Below are 13409 nucleotides of genomic sequence, written 5' to 3' on the forward strand. Positions count from 1 at the left end.
AAGAATTATTTTCAGTCAATCAATTTGTCAATTATTTTTTCGATAAATCAATTAATCGTTTGATCCACTTTCCTGCAGCACAAGGTGACGTCTTCAAATTGCTTGTTGTGTCCAACTAACAGTCCAAAACCTATAGATATTCAGTTTTGCCATCATATGAGACAAAGGAAACCATCAAATCCTCATATTTAAGAAGCCGAAACCATAAAATGTTTGGCATTTTTGCTTAAGAAATGACTGAAAAGTCATCAATTAATTTTCTGTCAGTTCATAAACTCAACAGATCTCATTTTACTGTAAAACAAATTGATGCTAAAATAATTATTCAATTATCGACCAAAACAAAACTGACAACTATAAGTGATAACCAATTCATCCTGTCAGTCATGTTTCAAGAGAAAAAAGCAAATATTCTCTGGTGTCAACTTTTTAAATGTGCGAACTTTGGGTTGTTTGTGTGTGTGTGTAGCATACAGGGACTACAAACATAATTCATTGGGCCTCGTTGGCGCAGTAGGCAGCGCATCAGTCTCATAATCTGTAGGTCGCGAGTTCGAGCCTCACACGAGGCATTGTTTTCCGTACAAGTTCCCCCCGGGGATCAATAAAGTATTTCTGATTCATTATACAACCTTGTGTTGTAAAATGACCATTAAGCAAACCCATGAACCCCTTAAAATGTTGGTCGGACAAAATAAGCAACTTGAAAATTTCACTTTGGGTTCTGGAAATTGTGATGGCCATTTTTTCACAATCAAAACAGACAAACTGATAATGACAGTAACGGAGCCTTAAAAATGATTGCAATTGAAATCTCATTTCACTGAAACTATGACTTGAGGCACACAAGCATCAATATCTTGTCCACCAGTATCCCCCAGTCATGTTTTCTCATCCTTGGGTAGTGATGATATGTAGACTATGTATCATGAGTAATTCAATATAGTAGAGCAGCTAGGCTAAGGGGCATATGGCCATGTTGGAGCAGGGCCATGCGGCTTAAGGCGGGGTAAACGGATGGGCAGAGATTGCTGGTGCATTATCTGTTCGGCTCCACATCATGTTTCACTGTTGTTTCTACAGCGAGCACAGTGTTTATCCAACAGCAGTAAATAAAACATTACAATCATATTTTTTGCTCCATATTAGAGAAAGTTGGTGTTCTAGGGAATTAGGGCTGTCACACTGTAAATACCGTTTGTCTGTGCATGAAGATGAGAGAGACAGAGTGGAAAAGAGAGACAGAAGGAGAGGGAGAGCGCTTGTGATCCACTAAAATATCCTTGGCGACGAAAGACGCTGTATTCACACATTATTCACGGACAGTTTGTACCAACACTAACATTCTGCTAAGGCTATGATCGGCTGTGATTGGCTAAATGCACTAGAGGAAAGGTTGCTGCAGAGCTAGAGAGCTGACGACGGACTGTGTGTGTCGACTGTTGATTATGGGGAGAGCCTGTGGTTCCATCTATTTCATATTCATGAGCCAAATGGTTCACGTTGTATTATTCATGAACAAATTAGACGTTCAAAACACCAGAGTGAGCGAGGCCGTATGCAGAATGCATAGGGACTCATAAACTTAACTTTCACTTGAAACTCTTCCACCTCTTCCTGGCCCAATGCACGAATTTCAATTTTGTTTCTTCCCATCGCTGATCCTGATGCTGTGTTCCCTGTTGAAATGAGCTGCTGAAGCTTAATATATCCCACAGATTTCTTTTTTTGGGGTACATAATTCTGGGCTGCTGTCCTCACAGCACTTTCCACCATGTACAAGCAGTGGTGAAGCGAAGACGACCTTTTTTTTTAAAAAACATATCCTGTTTACTGTACGAGAGGTTGAGAGCCGACTGGCTTGTAAGAGACCGGCTTTGTTCTGCCTCTCTGATCAGCTGGCTTGCTAGCAGTCGGACGGAGCAACAGAAGTGTGTCCAATCAAGCTGAGCCCTGTTTTAAAAAGCTCTACAGTCCTTGGGCAGGGGCCGCATTTATGACCCAAAATCGAGGAGACGAGCCTGGCCCTCCTCCAAGCCCTCAAGCTCATATATTCTGTTTGAGCATATCCAGAGGAAAGTGCAGCACTGCAAGGAGGCCCCCGTGAGACACCTGTACATGTGTAACTGACTGTGTGTGTGTGCCTGTGTATGGGTGTTTGCGTGTGTGTAAACAGTGTGTCGATTGAAAGAAAACCTCGTTAACCTTCAAACCTGCTGTGATTTTTTTTAAATGTAGACAATGGTGGAGAGCAGTAACAATGAAATGAATGATGTACTGATAAGAGAAGGTGCACAGTGTAAATAATATCGCAGCTGATATTCTGAACTGAGGTCAATAAGAAAAACTTGTACATGCCATATATAAAACAACCAACCGAATGCTGTCACTGTCAGCCACAGTAAACCCAGTCTGCTCAGTGCTGAAATTACTTTTGACTTCAGTTAACAATGAAATTAAAAAGCACCTCATTTACATTAGCCAAATGGGAATCTACAGTCATTTTTGCGATTACAATGTGGTTGGTCAATTACTGTAATGGTGTGGATTTATAGTCCATGAGGTGATCAGAGTGTTGATCCCTAACTGAAGGTCACAATCACAAGTCAATGACTTTGTGTGACTGAACTCTATGTGAACAGACCCTTTGTCTAAAACCGACTGTAAACCAAACAGATCAGATGCGGCCACTGACCAAAATATAAAATTCCTATCATAACTTATTTGGTAATGGCCCTCCAGAAATTATATTGTGGAGGTACTCAATATAATTTCATACCTTAAGTACTAAATTTCATACCTTAAGTACTAATTTACCTCAGAGAAGGTTCTACCTCGCAAAATGCACCATCCGTCTTTTCAGTTCTTCAAGATTCTCCTTCTCAAACATGATACAAGCGATAAAAGAAGCAGAAATAGTATCACTGTCACAACAGGAACTTTGAGTCAGCCATCTCAACCGTTTTATGTGTTGATGTACTGTAATAGTTTGTTTTCCTCACAGTGGATCTATGCCAGCATGGCCCACAATTTTGTCTCCCTCATGGTGATCAATAGGCATTACCTTGAGACGAGTGTTTTGTCAAGTGGGTTGTTCAGTGAATGATTGGCAGCTCTCTGCTTCACTCAGACGTCGACATGAGTCCTTCCTACACCTGGCCGAGCGAACACACTTCGCAACCCGAGGGAATGAACATACCACTCACTGGGCTGTCATTGCTCTGTGCTTCTGTTTTTCAAAATTAAAAAAGATTGCAGCCGCAGTCGTGGAGCTCTGAAATTATCCATCAGAATCTGTTTCTGGATCAGTCTGAGGTGGAAAAAAAGCCTCAGCCTGTCACCTCAAAAGAACATGGTCCTAGGATTGAACCTTGGCCCTGGTCCTTACTGTTTTTATTTTGCATGTTGTCATTGTGTTCACACAGGTTTCCTCCCAAACCAAAGATCATGTTACAAATACTCCCTTTGCCCTTAACAAAGGCACTAAACTCTGAACTGCATGTTGCCCCTTGGCACTCGACAGGCCACTGATTTTAAATTGTTAAGATAAATCAAAGGGGGAATTTCCCCACTGACATTTGTAAAGTTTAACTTTACTCTAGATCTCTAAGACCTACTATAAAATAGTGGTTCACAAAAAGTTTGGGACTTTGAAGAGTAGGGTCTGGGTTTGATCAATTCTATTGAATCTGGATCCACAACCTGTAGCTACAACCTGAAAATGAGATGAGTAGCAGGAGGATGTGAAATGTTGATTAAATATGTATTTGACATGTTGATATAACAAGTGTAGCTTACTTACTTACACCTTATTTTCCAGGAGCTACTTTATCAGACTGGATGTCCTGATTCATAATTAAAAGTCGAGAAGCTTAAAATGTTGAAGTGATATTCAGAAGGAAATTCTCCAGAAATTGACATGACGGGAGACATATCATTTCTCTAGACAGGAGGCACCACCCTGTTGTTCCCCTCACAATCTTCAGCTGAGTACTGACACCATCTTGCTGAGGCACATTAACCAGCTAACAGTTTACTGTGACTGTACTGCATTAATGTTTATTAGTTACTGGTGATATAATCTGCTGTAGGTGGTGTATTTCATTTTAATCAGCAGCAGCAGCACTTAGTGAAAATGGGAAGTTGCTACCTAAATGTTTTCCACGTTGCTCTTTGCTAAAAAAAAGCAAGGATACAGATAGACAGACGTTTGATAGAAAGACGTTAACCATTAAAGTGTGCTCCAGTCTGTTCTCTCCTCTGAACGTCCGTCTTGTATTTGTTTGAGTTGAGTTGGTCTCAGTTGGTGTTTTTCAGGCTTTAATCTTGCAGCAAAAACTGAGACTGCAAAATGTAATCTGGCTTTGTATAGCTAGATCCAAACACTGGCTCTGTTGCTCTCAATAACAAGAGGTTGTTTTTTTCCCCCCCACTCCAATTCATACATACTGTATAAGTTGCAAATGCAACTGAAGCTCAATTGATTTTGTTTCACACATCTATTGCAGTTAGAACACCATTCAGACTGCGACGGCATTAGTGGTGTAGAAAAAACATTTGCTTTTCTTATTTTACCAGCAAGACTTGGCAAAACATCCAAGCTGTCGGTACAGCAGCACCGGGCGTACACTGAGGCCATCGACGACAACTGGTCTTCCTCTATGCAGTAATGCGCCACAGACAGCTTACTCTGCCACCTATTGGCGAGTGCAATAAAAAAGAAGTATATTAAACAAAATCTTAATATAAAAGGAATTGGGCGGGAATATATATATTTTTACAGGTACCACGTAGTTCTCATGTCAAGTTACACAGATATAATCATAGGAACATGTAAGTTTCCTGTGCAGCTGCCTTTGCTGGATAACGTTGTGGAACAATGGATAACACCTCACTTAGCATGTCAAATTCATGAATTATAAAGTCGCTGCATGTGCTGCTCTCTGTACAGCTCTGTGAATTGTGAGGTAAGATATGATGAATAGCAATTTGCACAACAAAGGCCTGATCCATCAGCAACTGGGGAGGCAGAGAACGTGGCAGTGGACTTCGAGATGTGCAACAGGAAGGATAATTTAATTATTGAAAATCGTGTGGGCTCCTTCCTCCGCTTTCCCCCCACGGTGTTCAAGGTTAATTATCATAAGTTCAGGCCAATCTACCACCAAGGCACGAGGGAGGGGACCAGAGGAGAGACACCACACCAAAACTCCATTCTATTAAGATGATTGTGCATTCAAGCAATATTTTCCATTACGCATTGATTCTTCAGTGGAGACTACTGTCAGGCAGCTTCAAAGAGTTGCTCCAATTTTCTACACAACTTGCTGCTTGTCTCCTCCTCTCACTGGCATCACAGGAAATAGAAAAAACAGTGCAACACATTTACTGGAGAACTAAGAGTAAGTAAAAGGTCATATGAAATGGCCTCCGAACCGCATCCTAAACTAAGACTCTTGGCTGTGAGATTAACAAAGGTGTTTGGCATTGCAAAGGCGCTGGAGATAGACGCAGGCCATCCCAGACACCAGCATGTTAGCGTGTCTCAGCCGTTTAGAGGATTGCTTGTGTAATGCCATCTGTATTCAGGGGATGAACACCCACTTTTACACCAGGGCAGAGAGAGGAGCAACAGTGACTTCAGCCAACATCTGTCGCTTTCCCTCTATCTTCCTTTCACTCATCCGCTAGTCTCTTTCATCCACTTAAAATTGTGACACAAGACCGGATATGTTAATTGAAGAAACAAGTCACTCTTCAGAATGAATGTGGAGGATAAAAGCGTGCGTGAACATGGAACATGAACTGCTACCAAACGGAACCATTATTGGCTGTTGTTTTAAAACGCTCGGTAAATAATTTGTTCCTGCTCTTTTATGGAGTGAGCTCTGTCGCATACAACAAGGAGTCACGTACACGAAATCTACACGTGCAACGTGCCATGTAGAAATAAATGTTTAATTATGAAATCAAAAGCTGGAATTCTTTATTCAGAGGTTCCTGTAGACGGCGCCAACTAGAGCTGAAATGATACAGAAAAATAATTTGCTGATTGAATGATCATATTTTTAAGAAAAATGCCAAACATTTCCTTGTTCCAGCCACTTAAATGTGAGGATTTTGTTGCTTTTGTCTTATGTCTTATTGTCTTATGATAGTAAACTGAACATCTTCGAGTTGTGAAGGGTTGGTCGAACAAAACAAGAAAATTAAGAATGAATTAATAGAGAAACTGTTGCACTACTTCCTGACATCATATAGACCAAACAATTAATCAATTAATCCAAAAAAATAAATCAGCAGATGAATTAATGTTAGTTGCGGCCCTTGTGCATACCGTTATGTATGAAGGTAAGACTTTTTGCAACTGGCTTTGGCTGAAAACATATTTGTGCGCCCTAAGATGCAGAATGCTAGCTTCAGAACTACACATGGCTGCACAGGATTCCATTCATTTGTTGATGCTAATATAAGCCCAGTACCATACATTACATAAGAAAACATTCAAAGGGTTCAAATTGGTACAAATCTGTTTATAAAAAGCAAGAATGTGTTTGCTTTTCAGCAATTTCCATAAATCAGTTCTGCAGTTCTGGTGGTGAAAGAGAAACAATTCTGCAAATGTTAAATAATTTATAGTTTGAACACGTCAAAGCAGTTGTTGTCCATGCTCACATAATGTTAGCTGCAGTTGGTTGGGTTGTCAACAGCATCGTGGAGGGCTATTAAACTACATAATGTGCAGCTTTTTTCCCAGCAAAAGTGTTGAAACATGAGGAGCAATGAACAGTGATGACATTGTTGAGTTTAACTCACTGGAAATGCTGTATCATGTCACTAGAAGGCTCTGATCATCAGATTTGTAACAAGTTGCCAGCAGAGATCCTTCCCTCTTGTTTGATTTTGTCTTGACCTTCTCTATTATCATGTCATCAGACACAAGATGAAGACGCTCTCTGACAGACAGATCTTCACTCCAGAACAATTTGTAAAGAACAAAATTTTCCATTTTGGAAAATGTGCAGGTACACACACACACACACACACACACCCAGAACAAACAAATAAAACTCTTCAGGTCATGTGCTGCTGCTCCTCAGGTCGAGTGGTGGCGGCGATTACATTGATGAGTGAAGGTTGGAAACTGTTCGGGAGTTAAGAAACATGTGACACCTGTCATCGCTGTAATAGTAAACAGTCTGCATGATGCTGCCATGAACTGCTGTCACTTGTTCCTATTGTTTGCACAGCATCTCTGTTATGCTAAATGAGCAAAAGAGACAGAAGACGTAATGCTGTAAAATACAGCTTTCTGTTGACACAACAGTCACTCACTGCTGTTAAGGAGACACTTGGTGCGTCTATATGTGATGAGATTCTTTTTTTTTTTTTTTCAGCTTTGGTGATAAATGATCATTGCTTTGCCCAAAAAAAGGGGACCATTCTGTTTTCTTCCTCACTGTCCCCCTTCATCCTTAAGTGCTTTTCATCTTTGGAAGACGGTACCAATCTCGATCTGCAGACAGTTATTTCCATGTGTATCCTCATCCCTGCATTTTGTGTTTGTGTAATTTGATTGTCTGTAGGTGGCATCCTTTTTTATGATTGTTAAGTCGCGTGGCTGCTGGTTCTCATGCTAACTGCCCAGGTTCTCGTCTGTTTGTTCCAAACAAGCTGCTGTTGTTGCTCCGGGAAAAGCACAAGCATCATTTTCTGTGCTGAACAGTAATTTTCATTTCTACAAGACCTACAAGACATGCGTGCTTAGAACAGCAAATGCAAACGTTTTCATGACCTGGATATATGTGGAATCACTCTTTCATGGTATAAATTGTCAATGGAGTACAATAGACACTGTTCATTGTTACTTTAGGTTTTTATGTGCTCTAAGTTGGTAATCAGAGGCTGTTATTGACTTTATTGTCGACTGGTTTTGCGTTAAAAGGCCATTATGTTATAGATTAACATACATATGTGCAGATGGTTCAAATGATTTTACTGTCTTAATGAGGCTTGTTACATCTGTATTCTGGTAGGATTCTGAATTGATTCGCATACATTATTCGCATATTATTATCTTGTTTCACAAATGAGGAGCCTGAATAATATCTGTCTCTCTCCCTCTCTCTCTCTCACACACACACACACACACACACACACACACACACACACACACACGCACACAGGCTACCCAGTGTAAGATTTTTAACTGTACTCAACAGATGATTAAAAAAAGAAGAAGCTGGAGGTTATAGCCATTGATCTGAACCACCTGACAGAGAGACAATTAGTCTATTGGTTGGAATAAACAGGCACATCACAGACACACACACACACACACACACACATACTGTAGGATTATTTTGACTCCCACCTTCACCACTGCTGTCAGAACAAGGCCAAAACAAGCAACTTTGTTGTTCAAATATAGTTCAAACAAGAACCTCTTTTTTTACCCACTGACTGAACAGGGGGGTGATCAGCACGCCCTATTTTAGTTTGCACTTAATTGAACATTATTTGGTCTCGTACTGTTTTTAGGATCAAATAAGCATATTTGTTTTTTTAAATGGTGCATGACATACAGTATCTTTGCGCATGGCAAACGTTTTATGCACATGCTGTCTGAATTAAATAAATCAAATGCAATAAAACAGTTGAAATGAGATTTCCTCTCATATACTGCATAACAAAGAGGCAACAGTGTCTTTGTTATTTATACACCGTGTGTGTGACATTTGCATATTACTATTTTATATTACTACTTTCGTATCAGAAAGATCTCACCCGATGTGCACTAGAAGAGTCCTGACAGCAAGTTGCACACTTTAAACACATAAACATGATTTATAAAACCGTGAAACATGAGTACTGAAAAACAGACCTCTTAAATATTGTACATAGAAAACCAGTCTATCATAGCTCTTTCCATTTTGGAGCAGGCCCTGATTTTAATTACTATACATGGTGAATTAGCTAATGAATAATGAATGGATTCCTCACACTAAGTGCTCTGACTGCTAATGCACTTGCAATTCTCTCACTCTAGAACCCCCTCACACATTGCCAATGTTGCTTTCTGATTCTGTCTTTTTTTAGCCCCCTCTCCAAGATTCACACACACAATTTCTTCCCACCTCTGCTTTTCTCACTCTCACTGAGATTTGATTAGATTTCCCTCTGTAAGGAATTATTTAGTGATGAGAGTAGAGAATGAGACTGAGACAGAGAAAGGCTCCGGGATAGAGGGAGACAGATAGTGGTTCTCGGGGGAGTGAGGGAGAAGGAGAAAGGTGCTTCGAGGAAAGAGAGTGAAAAAGCTGGAGGATTAAGGTGCAGTGGAGCGGCAGACATGCAGAGAGAGACAGAGAAGACTATGTACTCTATATGCTCAGTGTGCATAACTTCAAAAGGAGATTTGTTTTTTTTTTGAAATGCACAAATATACATGTACAAATAAAGGAAAATATATGTAATACTGAATTATACAAGCAGGAGATTATGTGTTTTATCCTGCTAACCAGCTGGGGAGAACATGGAGAACTCCAGACACAGGTTCTATATGGATTTTCTTCCCATATTATCAATGTGTCGGCATCGATTTCTTCCATGTGCTCCAGTTTCCTCCCACGCTCCAAAGACATGCAGGTTAGGTGTAGTGGAGACTCTCAAGTGCCTGCAGGTGTGAACGTGTGTGTCTGTCTATATGTGTTAGCACTGTGATAGACTGGCGACCTGCCCATGGTGGTTCTCACCCAGTGCATGATGGGATAGGCTGAACACAACAAGTGATATAGAAAATGGATGGATGCATTTGCTAACAGTGTAACTATAATTGATACAAGTTTTATCAATTATTTAAAGCTGCTATAAACTATATTTTTACATTATGACTATGTGTAACGTTAAAGGTGTCACTTGTTGATGAACTCCCAGAGAATTATCATCCGAGTTCCTCTCAGCTCTACAGAACATTTCAGTATCTTTCAGATCATTGTTTTGGTTTCTCCGTCCCACAATTTTATTGTCTTAGTTCATTCTAACTGCTCTCTTCTAGTTTACCACAGCTACAGCTACCATAGCTGGCAGCTGTTTTCAGCAAAATAGCTCCCGAAAACCCACTGCAGACCACCTGCCCAGCACCAAACAGCAGACAGACAGTTAGCAGCTAGCTGGTGAACATTGTGGAGCATTTAGCAGCTAATGAGCCAAATATTTTCTTTCAAAAGCCAGAGCTAAAGGGAGTGAGAATATTGGACATTCATCAGGTGTCCAGAAACACAACTCCAAATAAATGCTAGGGTTGCCCCATATCGGCTGAATGTATGTATGAACAGCTGTTTTGTGATAATATGTCAGTGCAGTTCCAAAGATGGCTTGAAATAAAGAAGAACTGTAACCAAACTGTAACTTATCTCTTTCAGTAGAGGAAAGATTGTTTAACAAAATATTTGTTTTAACCATCGAAGAAGCTACCACTTAAGGAATAACTGCCTTCCCTTGCTATATGTTTAGGATTAAACAGCCATAAACATAATGTTTATCAAGTTCTTTTCAACTAGTATCAGTTTGAAAAGGCATAATCCATTTATAAAACAAGGAATTTGCATCTCATGCAACTTAGAATTATATCTGACTGACTTTAGCCAACAAAATACATTTATATTTGTGAACAAATACAATACATGGCTGGGTGTCAAGCAAGCTACATGCTTGACTCAAACAATTAAACCTGAAAGGGGAGAAAAACAAGCTTCCTCAGATGAACAATAAGCAGCGCCACAGCGACTGGACAGCTCCGCCTCAGGCTAACCAGGATTAAATATAAACAGTGTCACACATGTAAAGATAACCCAGGGTAGTGTTAATTTGGGATTAAAGCCCAAGGTTAACAGGTTAAAAGACACATGCACTGTGACATGATGTGTGGACCGTAGAGCATTGGATTCATGCAGATTAACAACTGCAGCGTGATTCACAAAGACAAAATGAACGTCAAAGATAAAATGTGTGTCTTCATTTCATACACAATAGAACTCACACATCATCATCATCGTCATCACCATGCTGAGTAGCCGGCCCAGAGTTATGTGTGTTAACTTGATGACTATATAATACATCACAAAACCTCACAAAGTATTGCGAAGGCATGCAAAATTTAAAGAAGTTAGCAAGAATATCTCACGTTGCATTTGACAGACTCTGAGCAGCTGTTGCAGGAGTTGTGGTAAAAGTTATTTTCCCCATAAAATATTTGTGTTGAGCAATAATTACATCAGAAAGAAAATATTTAGTATTTACTTTATTGCCCTCTTTTGAAATGTTCAGCCTTATTAAAACATTTATTAGGATTTCAAAGAATGGAAGTGGCCTACTGAATGTCACACTGTACACTGAACAGATATCACATAAGTTTGTGATTTATTATGGCAGCTTATACAACACATTACTTAAGTTGTCAAAAAAAAAAAACAATACACAAAGTAGAAAAACAAACGCAGAGGACAAACAAGGACAAACCAATGGGGAAAACATTTTTTGGGGGGGGTACAAATTTTGGCACGGCACCAATCCTTAACGGCTTATTAGCATGCCAGCTGAGACTTCTCACCATGTACAAATAATGAAAGAAAAACAAGATGGACTACCTACTGTAGACTGTCAACACTGGCTACACACAATCAATCACCCATCAGCAGTGGGAAAACTAACACAATCCCTTACCCAGCACAACCACAGCTAGACTGTTCAGCAGCTGGCTTGGTAGATAATAAAACGTAATAACACTCCTTCCACCGCCATCAAAATAAGAGGTAATGATCACCATCATCAGAGTACAATACAAAGTAAAAAAATTTAAAAAAGGCACATAATGTTTTCTGCAACAAACCCCAGGCCTACCAAATGACCTTGCACAAGCAGAACGCGATAATGTGGCTCATGGCAATGATTTGTGAAGCTCTTGGTGGATCTGAGCCTTTATGAGAGACTGCGTGTACATCATAGATCCATCTTTTCCAAAATTGTTGACTGCCACTTGAATAATTGCATTTCCCCTCCTTTGATTTCTGTCTGACTTTAAGACGATCTCCCACCGAGCGGCATGCATTCGCTGCTGAATTATCAAAGCAGATTAACAGAGAGAAAAGAAAAGAGGAGGGAGGGGAGAGAAATCAAAATCACACCACTGAGAAAATGTCTGCTGCACAGCTTTCATTTATTGAGTCCAAATATATTTGATGGTGGTTATTTTTAAACAGACCTTAATCCTCTGCTCACCCTTCATCGTGAGGTAGATAATTATAGTAATCTGGTCGAGGGGAATTTAATTTCCTAGCTGTGAATCGTTGCAGTTGGACGGACTAGTCGCTTTATGAAAGGAATTTATAGCGTCCTACAAATTTGACGGTCAGATGACAACACATTTACAACGCGGAACATTGCTCAGGACATTGCGCTTTTTTCCAAATTGACATACTAATTAGCACAAGTGGCACCAGATACCCATACAACATGGCAGGGATATACTAAGGGAGTTGAGGAGTGGCCATTGTTCTTTTTGTTCTATATAGAAGACTAGGTGAATAGATTGCCTTGGAAGTAGGACAACCTAATGGCGCTCTCCTAATATTCACTTCAAATAAAAATCCACCCTCTACTCCTAGAAGCTTTGTGTCTTATGTTGGGAATGTCTTTTGAAGATATTCTAAGTAGGAGAGATTTAAGATCTTCCCATTGTAGCCACACAGGAAAGAGCTTGTAATGTACGCCGTTCTTGTCCTGCCCTTGAGCAAGTCACTGATTCCCCACTGACTCGCTGCACAGCTCCGGGGGCGCTCTATGTGAAGATGACCCCTACACCCTGACCTCCCTGGAGGGAGCAAAGTGAAAAGAGAGTTTCACTGCGGGGATCAATAGAAGTATCACATCGTTATCACTTTATTCAAGTCAGTTCAGCAATTTGGGAAAGAAGGGTTTAGCTTGCATTTAATCCTTGACCAAGATATGCAAGCGTCTACAGTATGCACAGACACTGTGCATGTCTGAGTGTTTGTGTAGCTATTGCAGGATTAAATGTGATCCTCTGTATGTGTGTTCGTTTCACAGCCAAAGTTGGTAATTATCAGTTCCATCTCTGTCATAGTCCTGATTTCACTGCACAGTAAAGAACCAAAATGTATTTATGCTCTTTGACAAAACATAATGGCAAACTAAATTTTCTTACTGCATTGTAATTTTTCAGTGCAATATTTGATGCTTTAACAGCCTACTTACAGTTTCACAGGTGCACACTGCATGCTCTTTATGGAAGCCTAACTAGATGATTGGATGCTTCTTAGACTATATAGGCCAATTCATATGGTGAAGCCCATTAACTATACAGAAGCTGCATTTCCATACAGCTTTCA

At 40.0% G+C, this 13409-nt stretch overlaps 1 non-coding gene across 1 annotated transcript; it reads left to right on the forward strand.

The window, feature by feature from the left end:
• Positions 1 to 499: 499 nt before the first annotated feature.
• trnam-cau (transfer RNA methionine (anticodon CAU)) lies at positions 500 to 572 on the forward strand. The gene has a single exon. It is a non-coding gene; the product is annotated as a tRNA-Met (tRNA).
• Positions 573 to 13409: the final 12837 nt, after the last annotated feature.

This window comes from Enoplosus armatus, chromosome 1 (assembly GCF_043641665.1).
Source record: "Enoplosus armatus isolate fEnoArm2 chromosome 1, fEnoArm2.hap1, whole genome shotgun sequence".
Lineage (NCBI taxonomy): Eukaryota > Metazoa > Chordata > Actinopteri > Centrarchiformes > Enoplosidae > Enoplosus > Enoplosus armatus.